The following is a 15,179-nucleotide window of genomic DNA, read 5'->3' as shown; positions in this document are numbered from 1 at the left end:
ATAATATTGTAACTTGCATATATCCATACCTGGATTTGGGATGAAATACTTAATGATCTTTCCATTGGAAATAACTGGGAGTGAAGAGGTTTTTGTTGCTTGTACAGTGTCAGATGACACACCACTATCTTGATTTTGCAATACACTGCATTTACTGGTGCTATTTTTATACGGTGAAGCAACAGCTTTGCAGCAAAATAATAAAATACTTCTTCGTTAAAAAAAAAGTTGAAGATTTAATGTACAGCATGGGTGGTAATAGGTGTGTTTAATTAATTTGATGGTTATAATCATTACACAATGTATAATCAAATTATACTATACACCTTAAATATATAAAATCTTTGTCAAATATGTATTTAAAATGAATAAAAGACATGCATGTTTTAAACATGTTTTTTTAAAACAATTTAAGACATTTTTAAAGAGAATACTTTGAACATTTGCATGCTTTTTTATTTTGACATTTCAATGAGACTTCTTATGTCTAAAATCAATTTTTAAAAATTTAAAGCTCTAATTCTATTTTGTAGATGTATATTATACTCACTTGAGTTTATTAAAAGGCTGCTGAGAGCTTTCCCATCAACAACTTGGCAATTGTAATGTGTTCTCATTAATAAAAATCTGTATTTTAAGGAACAAATGTTCAAACTGGCTTTTGAAAAGGTCCCCAGAGAACTGCTGTGGATAGCCACTGATGTGAGGAAAAACCAACATTTACCATGTAAAATTATCATCTGCATATCCACAGGGTCCCTTTTCAGAGGGTGCTTAGGGACTAAAGTGTTGGACCCTGGTTGGTGTAGGGACCAGCAAGAAAAATGACTTCCTCCATATCTCCCCCTGAGACCCACCCTGTCTGATGTGGGTGCCAGTTAATGACAAATGAGCCCAACGGGTCTGTTTGTGTTTAATGGGATCAATGTGGGCTATCTCCTATTAAAATGCTTATTAAATATGAATTTTTTGGTCATTTAATAACTAAAGGGAAGTATGTACTTCCAGATTTTGAACAGAACTTCAAAAGCACTCAGCCCTCACCAACCAGATTTTCGTAAAACGCTTATAAGATTAGTCAGTGATGACTGTGAGAAGGCCAAAAAATGTTGTACTTGGGGAAATTTGTGATTTATGAACTTGGAGGATGAGAGGAACTTCCACATATTTAAGAATGCAACCTCCAGATTAGCTGGAACTACAGATGCACGCCACCATGCCCAGCTAATTTTTACATTTTTTTTGTAGAGATGAGGTCTTGCCATGTTGCCCAGGCTGGTCTCAAATTCCTGGACTCAACTAATCCTCCTGCCTTAGCCTCAGGATTACAGCGTAAGCCACCACACCCAGCTCTTAATGAATATTTTTAAAAGGCAAAATTACTTATGATATTTGGAGATCATATACATAGTAAGAAATTGCCCTCACGGGAGCAAGACTATTTCAACAAGATGGAGGAGAAAAAAAGAAACAGAGATGGAGCAAAAACAAAGTAGCATTTAACAGGAGCAATGAGTCATCCTATATTTAGGTTTTAACAAAGGTACTGAATAAGGTAAACCTGGTTTAAGAACTATACATTTTTTTAAAAAAGGACGTTGGGATTTCAATCAAATAACTGCTGTGTGGCTGCTTTAACAACAAAAAGGCAAAGCTAGATTTCATTGACAGAAGTGGAGTCCATGCCTGGGAAAAGGGAGGTAACAGTGCCACGTGTGAAGACAGACACGAATCCACTGTAACATAGTCAAAGAAAAACAGGTTGACAAGGCCTCTAGGCAAAATATTCCAAGAAAAACTGTCCACGGAACAGAAAGTAAGGAGAACATGATACAAAGAAAATTAGGGGTTATGTTCTAAATGATCAATAAGAAGAAAATTGGCCAGGCACGGTGGCTCACACCTATAATTCCGGCACTTAGGGAGGCCAAAGTGGACAGATCACTTGAGGTCAAGAGTTGGAGACCAGCCTGGCCAACATGATGAAACCCCATCTTTACTAAAAATACAAAAATTAGCCAGGCCTGGTGGTGCATGCCTACAATCCCAGCTACTCAGGAGGCCAAGGCAGGAGAATCACTTGAACCCGGGAGGCAGAAGCTGCAGTGAGCCGGGATTGTGCCACTGCACTCTAGCCTGGGTGACAGAGCAAGGCTGTCTCAATTAAAAAAAAGAAAGAAAGAAAATTGTATACAGTCAAAATAAACAACACAAAATCCTCTAAACCAACTAAAGAATACATACATACAGTTCTGTATATAAATCTCTCACACACCCTGTAGCTTGAAAACCTCAAAGGCAACAGACACAACCAACGTGTCTGTACAATTGAATAAGCTGCCAATCTTGAGGAAAATTCTCAAAGTCTATTTATTATTATTATTATTATTGGAGACTGAGTTTAGCTCTATCGCCCAGGCTGGAGTGCAGTGGCATGATCTTGGCTCACTGCAACTTCCGCCTCCCAGGTTCAAGTCATTCTCGTGCCTCAACCTCCCAAGTAGCTGGGATTACAGGTGCCAGCCACCATGTCTGGCTAATTTTTGTATTTTTAGTAGAGACAGGGTTTCACCATGTTGGCCAGGCTGGTCTCAAACTTCTGACCTCAGGTGATCCACCCACTTTGGCCTCCTAAAGTGCTGAGATTACAGGCATGAGCCACCGCACCTGGTCGAAAATTCTCAAACTCCTAGAAGTGAACAAGAGGTTGTATTAGTTTCCTAGGGATGCAGTAACAAACCAGGGGGCTGAAAATAACTCAAATTTATTCTCCCACAGTTGTGGATGACAGAAGTCTGAAATCAAAATGGTAGCAGGGCCTTACTGAGATTTTACATAAAATCCTTCCTGGCCTCTTCCTAGCTTCTGCTGGTGGCCAGCAGTCCTTGGTATTGTCTCTGTTGTGACATGTAACTATCTTGGCCTCTCTACTTAATAGTGACAGGCCTCAGTCACGTCATATATAAGATGGAGATAAGAACAGCACTCCCAACAAGGTCATTGTGGTGACTTTAGAAACCTGGTGACTTTAAAAGTGCTGGGATTGCAGATGTGAGCCACCACGCCCAGCCCCTTGGACACGTTTCTAGGGAGGTCAGTTTCTAAAGTCACCAGGTCATTGTGCAGAAATGAGGTTATACCAGCAAAACTTGCACCAAGAACAAATGCTGGCCTCTTAGAAATGCTCAACACATGGCAGCTGTGTTCATTGTTAGTATTGAAACATTGCAAGCTCTCTTATGCAAAAATGAGTTAGTAAATTCCATGATGAATTTTATAGTGATTTTAAGTGATTTCTTACTTACAGAAGTAAGCAATTAGAGTGATGAATGGGTGGTTCGGTCTACTTTACAGAGAGTTCCCGATTCACAGATACTTGGTAGCAGTGACTACGTCCATCTGTCAGGGATGCCACCAGGTGTTTCCTGTCATCTGAATGTGGGGAGATAGTATCTACCTCACAGAGTTATTGTAAAGATTAATAAAATCACAAAAGAAATGTGCTTCACATATAGGGAGGTGTTCAAGGGGTGTTATTACTATGGTAACTATTTCTGTTGTTAAGTCACCGGTAGAGAAGTTTCTTGCCCAGGATAGAATGATCAACCTGACGACTCCCTTCCAATTCACAGCCAGTGTGGCTTTATAAGATGACCTACTGCTGAGGATATATATTTCTGTTTACCTAAGAATATCTATCTCATTAATATTTCAGGAAGAGATGGAGTCTAGAGGCCTAAGGGCTGGGATTTTGACAATTCATAAACATATGTTTTCTGGGATATTCATCGCAGCATTGTTTATAAAACGTTAAGACTAAGAAATAAGCAAAACATATTGAGAACTGCATAAAAAACAATCAAAGCCAGCCAGGTTTGAGCTCTATTCAGCCTTTGGCAAGTTACTTAATCACTCTCAGCCACATGTGCCTCTTATTCACAGAACAGTTGTGATTTTGTAGTAAAGTAGGTAAAGCATTTACACAGCACCCAACACAGAAGTCCTGCATGATGGTGATAGTGATGATGGTGATAGTGGTAGCAATACCGTCATCGTGAAAAACAATACTGTAGGTCTTGCTTTTCTTGCTTTAAAAAAAAAACAGCATATGTTATTAAATGTTTAAAAGCGTGTCATACCACAGGGAAACTGGACAATACCTTGACCCAGTGATGAAAACTACCACCATCAATGGACATTGTGTACCCACAGATGTGATTTCCTGAGACAGACACAATGTCCTGGCCCAGTAGCATTCTGACCGGGAAGACCTAACCTGAACATAGCCAAGAGAAAACTTAAGATAAACCCAAATCGAGGAACATTCTGTAAGATACATAGCCTTTATTCTTCCAAAATGTCAATATCATCAAAGGCAAAGAAAGGCTAAAGAACAGTTCCAACGAAAAGAGACCAACAAGACATGACAACCAAATGTGATGCATGACCTTGGACTAGATCCTGGACTAGGGGTTAAAAAAATATTATAAGGGACATTATTGGGACAATTGACAATACTGGAATATGGACCATAGATGTAAGTATTGTCACCAATTAACTTTCCTCCATTCAGTTACTATGGCTTTGTAGGAAAATATCCTTGTTCTCAGGAAACGGATATTGAAGTATGAAGTAAAGGTGCCTTAGCCATGCAGCCTACTGTCAGATGGCCTAAAAATTAATGATATATATATATATATGTATACAAGTATATACACATACAGATATATATATACACACATAGAGAAAATCAGAGAGAGAGAATTATAAAGCATATGTGGCAAGAGGTTAAAAATTAGTCAATTTGGATAAAGGGCTTTTGGTATTTTCTTTTAAGATGGAGTCTCCCTGTCACCCAGGCTGGAGTGCAGTAGTGAGATCTCAGCTCACTGCAACCTCCGCCTCCCAGATTCAAGCGATTCTCCTGCCTCAGCCTCCCGAGTAGCTAGGATTACAGGTGTCCACCACCACGCCCCATTAATTTTTTGTATTTTTAGTAGAGACAGGGTTTCACCATGTTGGCCAGACTGGTCTCGAACTCCTGACCTCAGGTGAGCCACCTGCCTAGGCCTCCCAAACTGCTGGGATTATATGCATGAGCCACCGTGCCCAGCTGCGTATTTTCTTTCTTTCTTTCTTTTTGAGACGGAGTTTTGCTCTTATTGACCAGACTACAGTGCAGTGGGGCAATCTTAGCTAACCGCAACCTCCGCCTTCCGGTTTCAAGCAATTCTCCTGTCTCAGCCTTCCAAGTCACTGGGATTACAAGCACCTGCCAGCACGCCCAGCTAATTTTTTCATATTTTTAGTAGAGATGGGGTTTCACCATGTTGGTCAGGCTGGTCTGGAACTGCTGACCTCGTGATCCACCCGCCTCAGCCTCTCAAAGTGCTGGGATTACAGGCGTGAGCCACCACGCCCGGCCCAGCTGCGTATTTTCTATACTAGTAATACTGCTGCCAGTTTGAAGTTATTTCAAAGTAAATAATTCCAAAAAATCTATACAGAGGAAAAAGTAGTGGAAGTAGAGATGAAACAAGATGAGTCATCAAATTATTATTGAAACTGAGTGATTGGCACGTGTGGTTGTAGTGAGTGCTAAAAACTAAACATTCACACTGTGGTTGCGTCATTGAAGCCATGCCTGCAACCTGACCCTTGATAGCAAGGCCACCACAAAGGAACCCAATCCGGTAGTCCCCTTGCTGGCCCTCTTCTGTCCAGGCCTCTAAGGTGCTGGAGACAGTAAAGTTGATTGTTTCACTCAAAACAGGGGTTCATTAAACTCTCCTGCCTACTTTTGTATGCAAAACGTGAATCATGAAGCACTGTATTGGTGTGTTCTCACATTGCTATGACGAAGTATCTGCGACCGGGTAATTTATAAAGCAAAAAGGTTTAATTGACTCACAGTTCCACATTGCTGGGGAAGCGTCGGGAAACTTACAATCATGGCGGAGGGCAAAGGAGAAGCCGAAACCTTCCTGGTAGGGCGACAAGACAGAGTGAATGCAAGCAGGGGAAATGCCAGACACTTATAAAACCATCAGATCTCGTGAGAACTCACTCGCTATCACGAGAACAGCATGGGGGAACGGCCCCCGTGATTCAATTACCTCCACCTGGTCCCAAACTTGACCATTCAAGGTGAGATTTCAGTGGGGACACAAAGCCTAACCATGTCAAGCGCCGTAAATAAAATGATTGTTTTGTAAAATGTGGATGTGCTTATATGTGTGTTTGTGACATGTATGTGCACATGTCTGTGTATATGCATAAGATCATGTGCGAGATTATTGTGTATGTGTGCACTTGTGTGTATGTGAGCAAGAGTGCATATCTGTACAAAAGACTATTTACCAAAGGGTTTGAAGTGCCTCTTTCTCAGCAAGGTGGGATAGGATAGTGGTGAAGAGCACAGGTTTTAGAGTCGGATTGCCTGAGTTCAAATTCAAGCTCTTCCAACTCTTGGGTGGAGTTAGACTTTCATCTTAAGAAATTTGCTTAACCCTTTTGTGCCTCAACTTCCCCACCTGTAAAATGTGAATGATAGTAGAAACTACTTCTTTGGGCTATTAGTAAAGTATGAATGTGTTTAGAACCTTGTTTTGTGTTGTTTTCACTATTATTTTTAAAATGTAACATCGTGGATAATTTTAATGTCTTCTTTACCTCTTTCATTATTGTCTGAACTTTTTTTTTAACAGTGACTTTATAATCGAAAAACAAAAGAGCTTTTTAAAAAAATTTAGCAAACTAGAGAAAGATGAAGGAAGAAAGGAAGGGAAAAGGGAAAGAAAAGATTTGTTCTCTTGGGCTGATTTCATTTCCTCTGCAGCTGAACTCTATGCCTTCATTGGATCATTTTAATTGCTACTATTTGAAGAAGACTTGAGGAGATATTTTTCCTAGAAAAGGGAAAAAAATTTTTGCAAGCTTGAAATTATTTCAAAGTAAATAATTTCAAAATAAGTCTTCTTTATAATGCAAATAGTTTTTCCCTAATATTTGTCCTATAATTCGGAGATTGGAAATTTCCTTTTTTTTTTTTTTTCTTGAGATGGAGTCTCACTCTGTCTGCCAGGCTGGAGTGCAGTGGCATGATCTCGACTCACTGCAACCTCTACCTCCTGGGTTCAAGCAATTCTCCTCCCTCAGCCTCCTGAATAGCTGGGATTACAGGTGCACACCACCACAACCAACTGATTTTTGTATCTTTAGTAGGGATGGGGTTTTTCCATGTTGGCCAGGCTGGTCTTGAACCCCTGACCTCAAGTGATATGCCCACCTTGGCCTCCCGAAGTGCTGAGGTTACAGGCGTGAGCCACCATGCCTGGCCATGATTGGAAATTTCTTAAAAACAGGGTGATCACGACTGCACATCAAGATAATGGTAATATTTTTTCTTTTCCTATTTTTTAATTCTGATAATTTTTAAATACATAGACATTGAAGGAACAGTACAATGAACACCTCTGTAGCCACCACTTAATTTCAATAATGATTAACATTTTGCTGTATTTGTACTCTCTCTCTTTCTCAACACACATATACACATACATGAAATAAAGAGGCCTTAGCCATGCAGCCTACTCGCAGACAGTCCAAAAATTAACGATTTTATGTCTACATGCACATATATCTGTAAACACATACAGATATATATATACACACACATTGCACATGAGGGAGCGTGGCAAGATGTTAAAAAATAGTGAATTTAGGCCAGGCGCAGTGGCTCAAGCCTGTAATCCCAGCACTTTGGGAGGTCGAGACGGGTGGATCACGAGGTCAGGAGATCGAGACCATCCTGGTTAACACGGTGAAACCCCGTCTCAACTAAAAAAAATACAAAAAACTAGCCGGCAAGGTGGTGGGTGCCTGTAGTCCCAGCTACTCGGGAGGCTGAGGCAGGAGAATGGCGTGAACCTGGGAGGCGGAGCTTGCAGTGAGCTAAGATCCGGCCACTGCACTCCAGCCTGGGTGACAGAGCCAGACTCTGTCTCAAAAAAAAAAAAAAAATAGTGAATTTAAATGAGTATTTGGGTATTCTCTAAACTATACTTGCAATTTTTTTGCAAACTTGAAATTATTTCAAAGTAAATAATTCCAAAATAAGTCTATTGAAAGAGGAAGGTAGTGGGAGTAGAAATGAAACAAGATGGCTCATCAGATCATTATGTAATCTGAGTGATGGGTGCATGGGGTTGTAGTGAGTGCTAAAAGCTCTTAAACTTTCACACTGTGGTCATGTCATTGATATACACATACAGATACAATTTTTTTTTCCTGAACCAACTAAGTTGCAGTAGATATCATCCAACTTTGCCCATAAACCCTTCAGCATGACTAGCTAAAGAATAAGCACATTCCCCTAAATGGCTACAACAGTATTAGAGAACGTAAGTTACCTTCTCACATCAGTAAACATTGCCATGCAACTATTTATTCATTCCACAAGTATTTACTGAGGACTTACTCAACTAGACAGTGAGCTAGACTGATAAGCAAAACAAATATGGTTCCTGCCTTTATGGAATTAGAGAGACCAACATTTAGAAACAGAAAAACAGATCTCTATATAGTGACAAATGTGGTTTGTGCCATAGAGTGCCATGTATATCTACTTCAAACTTACTTTTGATTACTACCACTACTAATAGTGATGGCTAGCACTGATTGACATAGTAATTAGGAGATTTCCAGTTGCAAACGACAGAAACCCAACTGAAACTAGCTTAAAAGAAAAAGTTATTTATTGGCTCAGTCTAAGCCCAAACCGAAGCAGGAGCTTAAACGATGTCTCCCATCACATCTGCAGACCCCACCTTCCTCCTTAGTATTGATTTAAATTCTCAGGAAGCCTCCGTCTGTGTGGCCAAAGAGATGGAGACTGGCAGTCCAAGTATAAAAGGACGTTATAACTCCGAATCCCAGGTAAAAAGATGTTCTCCCAAGGTCCCTGTACCAATGCTTAGGGAAGACCTGACTTGCCCAGACTGGGTCGTGTGCCCTTTCTGAGCCAATCCCTAGGCCAAGAGGTGTTGGATGGTCAAAAGTCATTGGGCCATCCCATGGCAGTGTCTGAAATCCTGTCCCTCCAAAAGTCCTGAAAAGCTGAGACAGACCTGAGGAGCTAGAGGCCCTCATAATACAGCACATACTCCCAGCCAAATGGGAGAAGGAGGCAAGGACTGCCAGATTCCCACTTGGTCTATGTCTTAACAGGCCGATTCCACCAGAGGTCAGGGCAGAGCACAAAGCTGGAATGGCCCAGGGGCTGGCTCTTCAACTCCAAATCAGCAGCTCTGATCAGCGGTCCCTAAAAACACCAGGGGCTGCAAGCGCCAGAAAGAAAACGTGGGGTGCAGCACTGAACTGCTGTCTGCTTCAGAACTGGCTCTCAAAAGGCACAGGTCTAAACAGGCAGAATGAGGAAAATGATTTTGAAAACACTGTGTTTTGTAGGCGCAAATCATACAAAGTGGGCCCCAGAATCGTACAAAGTGATATACAAAATATACCAATGCAGAAGCCCCCAGGAAAACGGGATTCTCATCTCTACTTCCACCTGTCTCTCTACACGGACCTTCTCCCACCCTTCTGCCTGCTCATTCAGACTCTACCACACCGATTGCCTTTCTGCTCCAGGAACATGTCCAGCTTATTCCCACCTCGGAACCTTTGCACTTGCAGTATCCCCTGCGTGGAAAATCCTCTTTCTACGCCTCTACCTGTTGGGCTCCTTTCTCCCAATGTTAGCACCCCACCTAAAGTAATGCCCCACCCACTAGGACTAACACATCACCCTGTTTATTTCCTTCAAATCATTTATCACCCTCTTAGATTTCCCACAACTCACAACAAAGCACAACAAACTCAGAGACGTGGTTTTGTGGTTTCCCCAGCCCCTAGAACTGTGCCTCCTCAGAGAGTTTAATAAGGGCTCAGTAAACATTTGTTGAGTGAACAAACAAATGAATAACCCCGGATTTTCCACATCTAAAATGCGATGATTAGATTATATGACGTTAATAATGGCTAATATGTACTGAATGTGTATTGCGGGTTGGGCACATTGTTGAGAGCTGTGGGTAGCACTGTAGATTACTCACTTTATATTATTTCAGCCATAACAAGACCTCAAATATTCTCAGGACCTCAAACATTTAAAGTGATGTTTCTGATGCCAAAATTCCTCTCTCGGCGATTTATCTCTTTAGCTTAATTTGGAACCTTTCAAAATACCTTTTATTGCAAGAACGGGAATCATCTCTCATCCCAAGTTAAGTGAGTTGGAAGTTTATAACAATAGATGACACATTTCGCTCTGTTAAAGTATTTCAGCCAATAATTAAAGAAGGGATGATAGATTTATTATTATTTTTGTTGTTGTTGTTGTTGGAGATGGAGTCTTGCTCTGTCACTCAGGCTGGAGTGCAGTGGCATGATCTCGGCTCACTGCAACATCTGCCTCCTGGAGTCAATCAATTCTCCTGTCTCAACCTCCGAAGTAGCTGGGACTACAGGCACATGCCTCCATGCTCAGCTAATTTTTGTATTTTTAGTAGAGATGGAGTTTCACCATGTTGCCCAGGCTGGTCTCAAACTCCTGAGCTCAGGCAATCTGCCCACCTCGGCCCTCAGCCTCCCAAAGTGCTAGGATTACAGGCACGAGCCACCGCACCCGGCCTTATTTTGCTATTTGTATTAGTCAGGTTCTCCAGAGAAACAAAGCAAATAGGATACATAGAGATATATAGAAAGAGACTTATTATGAGGGATTAGCTCACATGATTATGGAGGCTGAGAAGTTCCATAAATTGCCATCTGCAAACTGGAGGCCCAGGAAAGCAAGAAGTTTAGTTCTAGTTCAAGCCTGAAGGCCTGGGAGCCAGAAAGCCAATGGTGTAAGCTCCAGTCTGAGTGCCAAGGTCCAAAAACAGGAAGTGGGAGATCTGATGGTGAAAATCCCTGCCTGAGTCTGAAGGCTTAAGAACAGGGAGCTCCAATGTCGCAGAGCAAGAGCACTGGATGTCCCACATCAAGCAGATAGATTGAATTCACAATTCCCCTGCCTTTTTGTTCTATTCAGGCCCTCGCCGGCTAGGATGTTGCCCACCCACACGAGGGAGGGGGATCTTCCTTACTCAGTGCTACAGTCTGAATGTGACAACCCCTCCAAAATCCAGGTGTTGTCAAGGTAATAGTATTAAAAGATGGACCTTTAACAGGTGATTACACCACAAGGGCTGCTCTCTTGTGAAAGAGATGAAGGCCTTTATGAAAAAGGCTTTTTATGGCATTTGTCTAGGTCTGTAGCTTGCTCTTTAGCTTTTTTGCTATGCAAGGACACAGCATTCCACCTGTCTAGAGGACGCAACCTCACCAAACATCCTCAACTGCCAGAGCCTTGGTCTTGAACTTTCCAACCTCCAGAACTATGAGAAATAAATGTCTGTTCTTTATAAAATACCCAATCTCAGGTATTTTGATCAGGGGCGACAGCTTATGCCTATAATCCCAGCACTTTGTGAGGCCAAGGTGGGAGGATTGCTTGAGCCCTGGAGTTGGAGACCAGCCTGGGCAATGTAATGAGACCCCCATCTCTATTTAAAAAAAAAAAAAAAAATAGGCCAGGCGTGGTGGCTCACACCTGTAATCCCAGCACTTTGGGAGGCCAAGGCAGGCAATCCCTTGAGGTCAGGAGTTCAAGACCAGCCTGGCCAACATGGTGAAACCCCGTCTCCACTAAAAATACAAAATGTAGTCCAGCGTGGTGGCACGCGCCTGTAATCCCAGCTACTTGGGAAGCTGAGGCAGGAGAATCACTTGAACCAGGGAGGCGAGGCGTAGGTTGTGGTGAGTCGAGATCGCACCATTGCACTCCAGCTTGGGCAACAAGAGCAAAACTCTCTCTCAAAAACAAATACATAATTAAATACAAAAATACAAATAAAAAAGTACCCAGTCTCAGGTATTTTGTTGTAGCAGCACAAACAGACCAAGGCCCTCAATCTACTAGTTCAAATGCTAATCTCCTCCAGAAATACTCACACAGACACATGCAGAAATAATATGTTACCAGCTATTGGGGCATCCCTTAGCCCACTCAAGTTGGTACCTAAAATTAACCATCACGTTACTCATCATGATTGAGTAGATCTAGGAAATTAGAATGAAAGTCTGTGAATATCACAAAAAGAGAGCTCATCAGACATCATGTGGCTCCCAATAAAAAAGCAGAACACCACCTGTGAAGGAATCTTACCAAAAAAAATTCACATCTAAATCTGATCAAACCTCAAGATTCAACTATTAATGTACAGAAAATACACAGAAACTGGCTAATCTATACCACGAATACAATCAGCAAACTCAAAACAGGAGGATGCTGACAATAAATATATTATAAAGGAGATTTCTCAAAAATAAATTATAAAGGCGATTAGAGTGGAAACTGATAGATTTCAAAAGCCTTTTAAAGGACATACTATCAATCAATCACAATATATGGACTTTTTTGGTTCCTGATTCAAATAGACAATCTGAAAAACAAAAAATTTCAAAATGACCAGGTGCGGTGACTCATGCCTGTAATCCCAGCACTTTGGGAGGCCGAGGCGGGAGGATCACTTGAGGTCAACTTGTTGGTCAAGATGGCCAACACGGTGAAACCCTATCTCTACTAAAAAATACACACTTGTAGTCCCAGCTACTCAGGAGGCTTGAACCTGAGAGGTGGAGGTTGCAGTGAGCAGAGATCATACCACTGCACTCCAGCCTGGGTGACAGAGTGAGACCCTATCTCAAAAATAAATAAATAAATAAATAAATAAATAAATTTTTAATAAAATAAAAAATTTTTAATTGAAAATATATGGGACAATTAAAATTTTTAACACTGAAAATATGTCAACATTGAGGAATTATTGTTTTTAGAATGGTATTTTAGTTGTTTTTGTTTATACAGAGTCCTTTTATTATAGATACACTAAAATTTAAATAAAATTTAAAAACTAATAAAAAGATAAATTAAAAATCACTCCATATTTGAACATTTAAAAACATAATAAGCCAAAAAAGTTATAGCTTTTCGAGCTAGAAATGAAAAAGCCACTGAAGCATTGTATGGATTTTAATTTCTAATAAGGCAAATAGCAATATCTATAACCTACATAGAGGAAAAGCTGTTGCTATTCAGGGTTCTCAAAATTTTTTTAAGAGTAAGGCTTTCTTGAGACCAAAAAATAAGGAGACCACTGTGGATTATCATCAGCCATGAAAGGTCCCTTTCTTGCTATGATCTCATAAGAAGCCACTGTTACAGAGTTCCAGGCACTTGTATAAGTCCCTGGTTGCGCTTAGGTTTCCAGGCTTTCTAGCGCAGGAGGCTGGTTTTCAATGACCTAAGGGATTTTGCACAAAGTTAACTTGTTTTCTTTTTGGCATTGTAGGTTTTCTGTCTTTTTCATTTGTTATTAACTTTCTCTCTCTCTCTTTTCATTCTTTTTCTCATCTATTCATTTGTATTCTTTCTCTTTTTTTAGTTTTCTCATTTTCCCCTTTTTCTTGGTCTTCTTTACTTTCATTTTTCTCATTGTTTTTCCTTATCCTTTTTTCCTTTTCTCACTTTTTTCTTTCTTTTTTTAATTTTTATAAATAGAGATGGGGTCTCACTATGTTGCCCAGGCTGGTCTCAAACTCCTGAGATCAAGCAATCCTCCCACCTCAGCCTCCCAAAGTGCTGGGATTACAGGTGTGAGCCACTGCACCCAGACTGGGTTTTTTTCTCTCATTCTTTTTTATTCATTTCTTTTCCTTTTTTTTTTTTTTTTTTTGAGGCAGAGTCTCGCTCTGTCGCCCAGGCTGGAGTGCAGTGGCATGATCTCGGCTCACTGCAACCTCTGTCTCCCGGGTTCACACCATTCTCCTATTCTCCTGCCTCAGCCTCCCAAGTAGCTGGGACTACAGGTGCCCACCACCACGCCTGGCTAATTTTTTTTTGTATTTTTAGTAGAGACGGGGTTTCGCTGTGTTAGCCATGATGGTCTCCATCTCCTGACGTCGTAATCCACCCACCTCAGCCTCTGAAAGTGCTGGGATTACAGACGTGAGCCACCGTGCCCAGCCCTTCTTTTCTTCATTTAAAAAAAAATTTGTTAGTGTCTGATTTTTATTTTTACTTTAGCATTGTGTGTTGATCCCATTATAAAGATCAGTTGGTCAGGTGGTCTTTGGGAGTGATTTTTCTTTTGAGGTGATCTAGACCAAGCTTCTCTCTAGCTTTTCTCAGTTTTAAGCTGACTTTGGGGCACTCTGCCTTCAAGCCCAGCAGTAAGTCCAACGTACGGCAGGGCATCTTGTCCATCTCAGCTGAGTACACCCATGTCAGCAAACACCAGCTCCTCAACACCATCATCAAGGGTAACTTTGCCAATCAAAGTTGGCCTGGCACATCCTTACTGGGAAATATGTAGCCGTGAGGATGATTGACCAGACTCAACAGAATTCCTCTAGCTTCCAGAGACGATCCTGTGAAGATATTTCACACTAACTCCTCCCAAACTTGTACATGCGACCCATGAGGAAGCATGAAGAGATGGCTGCATATGCCGGAGGACTTCCCAGACCTCCCCTTTCCTTCCACCAACCACCTGCTAATCTCAGAATTCACTCCCAAACCTTTTCTAATAATATTGCCTTAAAGCCAGCACAGGGAGACAGATTTGAGCTGGACTCCTGTCTCCTTATTGGTCAACCTGCAACAAAAAGCTTTGCTTTTCCCCAAAACCTGGAGCCATTGTATTGGCTTGCAGCACATTGGACAGTGAGCCCCTTTTGCTCGGTAACAAGACGACCAAGTCAAATTCCACCAGATAGTATCTGCTGTGCATTACTGTCACCAGAAGCTTGTTGTTCGTAGAGACTCAAAAGCAGATGGTTGGGCATGGTGACTGACACCTGTAATCCCAGCACTTTGGGAGGCTGAGACAGGCAGTCCACCTAAGGTCACGAGATGCACAAGAAGGAGAAGAGACCAGCCTAGCCAACATGGTGAAACCCTGTTTCTACTAAAAATGCAAAAATTAGCCAGGCATGGTGGCGTGCACCTGTAATACCAGCTACTTGGGAGGCTGAGGCAGGAGAATTGCTTCAACCCAGGAGGCGGAGGTTGC

General features: G+C 41.4%; 1 pseudogene across 1 annotated transcript in view; it reads left to right on the top strand.

The window, feature by feature from the left end:
- Positions 1-15,179, top strand: part of LOC105515872 — an 18,903-nt pseudogene that overhangs the window by 1,079 nt on the left and 2,645 nt on the right. The gene's annotated exons all lie outside the window — the stretch shown is intronic.

Source organism: Colobus angolensis, unplaced genomic scaffold (assembly GCF_000951035.1).
Source record: "Colobus angolensis palliatus isolate OR3802 unplaced genomic scaffold, Cang.pa_1.0 Scaffold27, whole genome shotgun sequence".
Taxonomy (NCBI): Eukaryota; Metazoa; Chordata; class Mammalia; order Primates; family Cercopithecidae; genus Colobus; species Colobus angolensis.
The sequence above is the reverse complement of the archived record's forward strand: the minus strand, read 5'-3'. Positions and strand labels throughout refer to the sequence as shown.